General features: G+C 36.5%; 1 pseudogene; it reads right to left on the bottom strand.

Moving 5' to 3' along the window:
- Window positions 1-3,363: 3,363 nt before the first annotated feature.
- Window positions 3,364-7,962, bottom strand: LOC118857668 (annotated as a pseudogene).
- Window positions 7,963-8,348: the final 386 nt, after the last annotated feature.

The following is an 8,348-nucleotide window of genomic DNA, read 5'->3' as shown; positions in this document are numbered from 1 at the left end:
TTAAAACACTGTGAAATAAATTATCATTATCACCCTCGTTTTACAGGTTAGGAATTGGAGGCTGAGAGAGGTTAAATTATTTTCCCAAACACCTGTTCAGTTTCTGAAACATAGCTTCCCTGACTCTAAGTCCTGTTCTCCATCAACTAAACAAAACTACAACTCATTATTATTGCAATGATGTTAAAGATTGCAGTTCATGAAACATATATATTTCAGTATATCACAGAATTTTGGTGAGTTCACAGGAGACATCTTGTTGAAAGACAGTCTTTAAGGCTTTATTTTGCTGTACCAAATTAAAAGCTTGGGTTAAATTAATAATAACAATAATAGTAATGTTGTCAACTATGTGCCAGGAATTCTATCAAATGCTTTACAATTATTATCTCATTTGTTTTTCACAATAACCCTGGGAAGTAGGTACTATTTTTATCCCTACTTTACAAATGAGGAATCTGAGGTAAAATGAGTTGCTCAAGTTCACATAGCTAGGTAATGTCAGAGGTCAGATTTGAGCATGGGTCTTCTCATTTCCAAATCTGGTGCTCTATCCAATGTACTTAGCAAGCTACTCCAATTACTACGCTAGGGAATTATGTTTGCTATATTAAAGTATTTCAACTGTGTAGGAGTATGTATGTATGTCTGTATGTATGTGATGGATTTCATTGGCTTTCTGGTGAAGATTATGGACCCTTTCTCAGAATAATGTTTGCAATCCAAAAAAATCTCAGAACCCAGGTTAAGAACAATTGTTAATATCATCTAGTCAATTACATGATGATACAAACCTAATCTACTTATTTTTTATTATATTTATGTCATTAAATATTTGTGAATTACATGTAATTGTAAAGAAAAAAAGCCAATCATTCAAAGGGATTTTGAATTTCAAATTTTCTCCCTTTCTCTTGCTCTTTTCTCTCCTTAAGAAGCCAAATAATTTGATTTTAATTAATGTGTGTGAGGTCATGAAAAACATATTTCCATATTAGCATATTTTAAAAGAAAACACAAACAAAAACAATAAAGATAAAAAGTATATCAATGAACAGTCAGAGTTCATCAGTTCTCTCTAACTGGAGGTGGATAGCACTTTTCATAATGGGTCTTTTGGAAATATCTTGGATTATTGTCTTGATCAGAGCAACTAAGTCTTTCACAGTTGCTAATCTTTACAATGAAGGTAGTTGCTGTGTACAGTGTCCTGGTTCTACTCACTTCACTTTGAATGTATTCATATAAGTTTTCCCAGGTTTTATAAAACCATCTGTCTCATATTTTTTTATAACACAACAGTATCCATCACAATCATATAGCATAACATACTCAGCCATTCCCCAATCGATGGATATCCCCTCAATTTCCAATTTTTGCCACCACAAAAAGCTGCTACACATATTTTTGTACAAATAAGTCATTTCCTTTTATCTCTATGAGATACAGACTTAGAGGCAGTAATGCTGGGTCAAAGGATATGCACAGTTTTATAGCCCTTTGGATGTAGTTTCAAATTGTTCCCCAGAATTCTTGGACTAGTTCACAACTGCACCGACAGACCCTTAGGATAATTTTTCCACATTTTTTCCAGCATTTCTCATTTTACTTTTTCTGTCATGTTAGCCAATCTGATACATGTAAGGTGGTATCTCAGAGATGTTTTAATTTGCATTTCTGTAATCAGTAATAAGAATATTTTTTTATGTGACTATTGAGAGCTTTGGCTTCTTCTTTTGAAAATACATGCTTTTATTCTTTAACCATTGACCAACTAGAGAAACACTTTTCTTTTAAACAAATTTGGCTCCATTCTCTGCATATTTTAGAAATGAGATTTTTATCAGAGATACTTGCTACAGTTTTCCCCAGCTTCCTATTTTACTTTTAATTTTGGCTCTATTATTTTTGTCTGTCCAAAAGTCTTTTCATTTCATATAATAAAATTATCTATTTTATTTACTGTGATCATCTCTATCATTCATTTGGTCATTAAATCTTCCCTCATCATTACTGACAAGTAAACTTCCATGTTTCCCTAAATTACTGACAACTTCACCCATTACATCAAAATTACTTTTCTACTGTGACCATATCTTGGTGTATGTTGCAAGATGCTGGGCTCTGCCTACTTTTTATCAAATTGCAATCCAATTTTCCCAGCAATATTTTTCAAATATTGAGTTCTTAGCCAAAAGCTTGGATCTTTGGTTTTATCAAATAGGATTCTACTTTCATTTATTACTGTGTATTGTATACTTAATCTATTCCACTTTTCTACCTTCTCTATTTTCAGCCAGTACTAGATTTTTTTTAATGATTACCACTTTGTAATATAGTTAGAAATCTGGAACTGTTAGCCTGCCAATAGAAAACAAGCAAAAAAACCCAAGAAAAATAAAGAGAGTAATTATGCTTAATTCGGAATTCAGATGCCATCAGTTCTTTCTCTGGAGGTGGATAGCATTGTTCATCATGAGTCTTTTATAACTGTCTTAGATCACTGTATTGTTGAGAACAGCTAAGTCATTCACAGTTGATCATAATACAATATTGCTGTTACTATGTTACAATATTCTCCTATTCCTGCTCACTTCACTATATAAATTCATGAAAGTACTTTCAAGTTTTTCTGAAAGCATTAGTTTTATAGCCTTTTGGACATAGTTCCAAATTGCTCTCCAGAATGGTTAGATGAGTTCACAACTCCACCAATAGTGCTTTAGTGTCTCTCACTAGTATAGTTTTACTGTTTCCTCCTATAATTTATATAGCTTTTCTTTAAAAATGTGGATGCTATACCATTTGGTGTATATCTGTTTAGTATTAATATTACTTAATTGTCTATAGCTTCTTTTAGCAATATTTATTTTTTTTTGCCTATCCATTGTTTTTTCCGAGCTAACTGAAGAACAGGAACTGTGGTAGGTCACCAACGGGGCACTATGCCCCTCTGTCACCTTGTCACCAAGCTACCACCTGGGGTGGGGTAGCAGCAGGAGGGAGGCTCCCTCCCTCGGGACCCCCTGAAGACTGAGGAATGAGGGGGAGGGGAAGAACATAGATACTTCCGACAGTTTCTAAGACTGAGTGGCATGGAATATAACCTAAAGGGAATGGAATGGCAGAGGTCCAGGAATGAGAAAGAGAAAAGAGGTTGAGTTATACTCAGGAAAGGCAGAGGTTCGAGGGTCAGGAGAGGAATGCAACGACATGTGGGCACAGAATCAGAGAGCAGGAGATGGGATCTAGTATTAGCCGTATGGGAGTCTGGAATTGGAACCTGGATATACAGTACAGGTATAGAAATTGGTCCCAGTGTGCCTCATGGGTGGGAAAAGAAGTGGGGAGAGAGAATGTTGGTCAGTCTATGGTGCTGGGGTGGGGGGGGGGGGGACAATCCATCTTCTGGAACTCCTGCAGGGTGTCCTGCTCCACAGCCTCCAGGAAGAGCTCATAGTCCCTGCAGGCATTTGTTCCCATTGCATATTTGGGGTGGGATGGCCTTTGGGTTCTCGGCCAGGGTCCTCATCTCCTCCCGTAGGGCGTTGTCCAGGGAGATATCCACCAGTTCGTACTGGATCCGTTTGTCATCCAGGATGGGGGTCACCTCACTCTGCTGTGACTTGATCTTCCAGGAACCGGTGACCAACGTGCTGTAAACCCTGAGGCCTGCTCATGCTGTGGCTAGGACAGCAGGGCCACTGCTGGGCAGTGCAGGCCAGGCAGGCAGGGACAGGGCGGACAGACAGACGGACGGACGGACGGATGGACGGGCAGCAGCAGCAGCAGGAAGAGGAGGAGGCAACGGCCGCGTGGCTCTCGGCAGGGGTTTCCTTGCTGCCCCTTGTCCATCCATTTTAAACAAATCTGTTTTTTACTTTGTCCAAGATCATGATAGCTACATTGCCTTTTTTTAAAACTTCAACTGAAGCACAATAGATTCTGTTCCAGCCCCTTATTTTTTAACTCTATGGGTTTGTCTCTCTGTTTCAAATGTGTTTCTTGTAAACAGTATACTAATGGATTTTTATTTCTAATCCATTCTGCTATCCACTTGCGTTTTAAGGGTGTGTTCATCCCATTCAAATTCAGTTATGATTAAAAATCGTGCATTTCTCTCCAACCTGTTTTCTTCTGTTAATTCTTCTTTCCCTCTATCCTTTCCCTCTTCTGCAAACTGTTTTGCTTCTGACCATTGCCTTCTTATATTTCCCCTCCCTTTTACCATCCTTTGTTTCTATTATCCCCTTTTCCTCCTACTTCCCTGTTGGGTAAGATAGATTTCTACTTTCATTTGAGTGAACACACATATACATTTTTTTCCTTTTAGAACCAATTTAGATGTGAGTGAATCTCAAGCACTGGCTGCCCCCACCTCTGCCATTTCCCCCTCCACTGTAAAAATTCTTCCTTGTGTGTTTCTTTTATGTGAGATAATTTTCCCCATTCTTCCTTTTCCTTCTGTCTTCACCCAGAGTCCCTTTCTCTTCTATCTATCCATTTTTTTCCACATCATCCCAACATATTCAAAGGACTCTTACACCCTCTTTTTGTGTAGAACCCACATACCTTCCCTAAAAGTAATATTTTTTAGTCGAAAATAAATTATCTTCCTATATAGAAAGGTAAAAAATTTAATCTTATTGAGTACCTATGCTTTCTCTTTTCTGTTTACCTTTTCATGCTCTTTTTGTGTCTTGGATTTAAGTTTTTTTTTTTTTTATTCAGCTTTGTTCTTTTAATCAGGAATGCTCAAAAGTCCTCTATTTTATTAAATATCCATACTTTACCTTGAAGGGATTATCCTCAGTTTTTCTCTGTAGGATATTCTTGGTTGTAATTCCAGCTTTTTTACCTTCTATGATATTCCAAACCCTCCAATCCTTTGATGTGATAACTGCTAGATCTTATATGATCCTGACTGTAGATTCATTATATTTAAATGGTTGCTTTCTGGCTGCTGGAAGTATTTTTTTTCTTTGACTTCAGAGCTCTGGAATTTAGCTATAATATTCCTGGGACTTTTCATTTAGGGATCTTTTTCAGGTGTTGATAAGTGTCTTCTTTCAATTTCTATTTTACTCTCTGGTTCTAGGATGTTGAGGTAGTTTTTCTTGACAATTTTTTGGAATAAAAAAGTTCTTTTTTATCATAACATTCAGCTAATTCAATAATTTAAAATTCTCTCTTCTCAATCCATTTTAAGTCAGTTGTTTTTCTGATGATGTAATTCACATTTTGTTTTCTTTGTAAAAGTTGTTTTATTGTTTCTTCTAGTCTCATGGAGTCATTAGCTTCCAGTTGCCCAATTCTGATTTTTTAAGGAGTTATTTTTTTCTATGAACTTTTATACTCTTTTTCTATCTGGTTAATTCTTCTTTTTAAGTTGTTATTTTTTTCAGCATTTTGTGCTTCTTTTACCAAACTGTTGTATTTTCATAATTTTCTTATTTTGCCTTCTTTTCTTTACCTACTTTTTCCTCTACCAATAGCATTTGTTTTTGAAAATCCTTTTTTTAGCTCAGAAATTCTTGTTAGGCTTCTGTCCAATTCACTGTTTTTTTTTTTCTTTCAGGCTTGCCTTGTAGCTGTTTTGCCTTAATTATCTTATGAGTTTGTGTCTTGATCTGCCCTGTTGCCAAAGTAGCTTCTTGTGGTCAGGTTCTTTTTTTGTTCTTTGCTCATTTTTCCATCCTATTTCTTGATTTGGAACTTTATGTTAATGTTGGGTTCTGTTTTTGATTTGGAAGGAGGGGCCTTGTCTCAAATATTAGGCTTTTTTGCACTTCTGTTTTCAGAGCCTATTCTGGGGGCTTGGAAGTTTTCAATGCTTCCAAGGTGGTGTGATTTTGGGACATGTGTCATCACTGCTCTCCTGGTTTGCATTCTTGTCTTTACCCAGGAAGGGGACCTAATCACCTGGAATTGCAATTGAGTCTTCTCCTCAAGTTCCCTTCTCCCTTGGGTCCAGAAGTGATAGTGCTCCTCAGTCCCTTATTCTTTAGATCCTGAAGTGATACTTCTTCTCTGGGATCCCACTTTCTCTTGACTGAAAGTGTTTCACTTTGTCCTTGAACTATAACCCAGAAGGGGGCATAGGCAATGGAACTGCCAAATGGCATCTGGTCCTGCTTCCAGGAATAGCACAGCGTTACTGTGTGGTCTTTTTCTGACCATTTATCAAGTTTCCTTACCATCTCTGGCTTGAGAGCTCCTGAAGCTACTGCTTCTTCTGTTTCCACCACCTAGTCCCACTAATGGCATTTCATCCACATGGACTCTAGGCTAGCTTCCTCCACCATGTCACAGATCTCTTTTTCTAACTTCCTGTGTTGTTACGTGCTGGAGGAATATCTCATTCTGACCTTTCATTGACAATTTGAGGAGTTGTTTTAAAGTCATTTGTAGGGAACTATTTGGACAGCTCAGCTTTCTCTCCTCTACTATTTTGACCCTGCCCCAACAAGGTCTACCTGTAATATCCCTTCTGAAAACCTATTTCCTATGTAATACTTTTATCAAGAATTCTACTGATATAATAGGCACATTATTCTCACACACTTTATGTAGATGAGAAAGTTGATATATTTAGTTCTTGTTACTGTTCTTTTGGTCATGTTTTTTGAGGTATTAATGTAATCTAAGATTGCTTTTCCATGACTCTGATATGTTTCCTTACTTTTGATAACATGATTTGGTCACTTATCATCTTCATGATTGTATTACCTCCATATACATTACATTTGAACCAGCTGCTTTCATTTTCTTTCTTGTTTTCATTTTCACTTTAAAAAAAGGAGAAAAGATGGAAAAAATCTGCAAAGGTCTATCCTTTTTCAACATCACAGAAAATGGAGTCATCACATATGGACCATCATGAGTTCCATCTATACTTGTAGAATCCACATTTAATGGGTCTGTTTTCCTTGTTGGTCAAAATGATGGTTTGGAAATAATGCAACTCTTTCCCACGTTTCTTCTGATTGCTATCCTTACATCCTTACAGCTACATTCATAAGTACTCTCAAGATGACTTTGTTTAGTTTTGTCTCTAGTCAAGGTTTTGTTAAACTTATTTTACCATCCTTTTCAATCATCCAACTCTTTTTTTAATTTTACCTATAAATATTTTTATCTATATAGATTTATATACATGGAAATGTATGCCTTTCATATGTCTATCTAGATATATATATCTATAAATTATGTGTTGGTGCATATTTTTAGAGTTACATTGTCATAGGTATATCAGAATATCATATAATAAAGTGGGACAAATAAAGTGATAAGAAGCCCAGTGATAAAGTGATAAGAAGCCCAGAAGCCCATTACCAGAACTTGTTAAATTGTGAGGACCACAATTCCAACTTTCCTACCAGTACAATTTCCCAATCCCCACTTGAAAATTTCCTGTTGATATCCTTATTTAGTGGCCTGAATACAGTTCAGAATTTCCTTTCCAGTATAAGTTTGGAGCTTGTGGGATAAGAAGGCCAGAGGGAAGGAAGCTGCTCTAATGGTGGTTCGTTTATGTTTACAGTGCAGACTCAGTGATATGAATGATAACCTGTCCTGCTGCAATGGTTGTGGAATGTGAAATTAAATATACATTGAAGATGGTCTTATCCAGTCTCACTGAAGCAGCAGATGAGCTGGCACATATCCAGTTGGGCCTACACGCGAAATCATTTTCTCCTGGACCAGAATGTGTCCACCTGAGAAACAACCTTTAACACTTTAAATGATGATTTAAACACTAACTGTCTAAGTAAAATTTTTAGTTGCACAGTTTTTGGCCCTATATTAAAAAACAACTTAGAAAAAAAAAGTTCTTCTTGGAGATGGTAGGATAAATGCAATGATTTTGAATTTATGTTTAAGTACTCTAACCTCATACTCCCTGCCATTGTTTTTATCTGATTGACTTTTATATACTACTTCACCTGTGGACTTGGCCATTGTTCCCACCTGTGAAGCATGGCTGTATTTCTAGAGCTTGGTCTTGAATTTTTTCTTAAAAATCGTGAATATCTTAATTTCAGAAAACTGATTCTAAGAAGGGACTTTTTTGAAAGCTGATTTGCATATAGAACATTTCATATACAAGCTTTCAAACCAGGGTGAGTTAATTGTAGCAATTCTCTGAAAATAAAGCTTTTGACTTGCAATGGAAATATCATGTCTTTTTTTCATGATGAAATTTCTCTTAATACTCATAGCCTGCATTCTGCCCACTGGTAATCATTTAGCTTTGTGGTCCATGGGGATATAGATGAGCAATTGTAGATGGTGTGAAACAAGGAAGACTCACCATTGCTGATGAAATACATAGAATGAATAGAATG

Source organism: Trichosurus vulpecula, chromosome 7 (assembly GCF_011100635.1).
Source record: "Trichosurus vulpecula isolate mTriVul1 chromosome 7, mTriVul1.pri, whole genome shotgun sequence".
NCBI lineage: Eukaryota > Metazoa > Chordata > Mammalia > Diprotodontia > Phalangeridae > Trichosurus > Trichosurus vulpecula.
The sequence above is the reverse complement of the archived record's forward strand: the minus strand, read 5'-3'. Positions and strand labels throughout refer to the sequence as shown.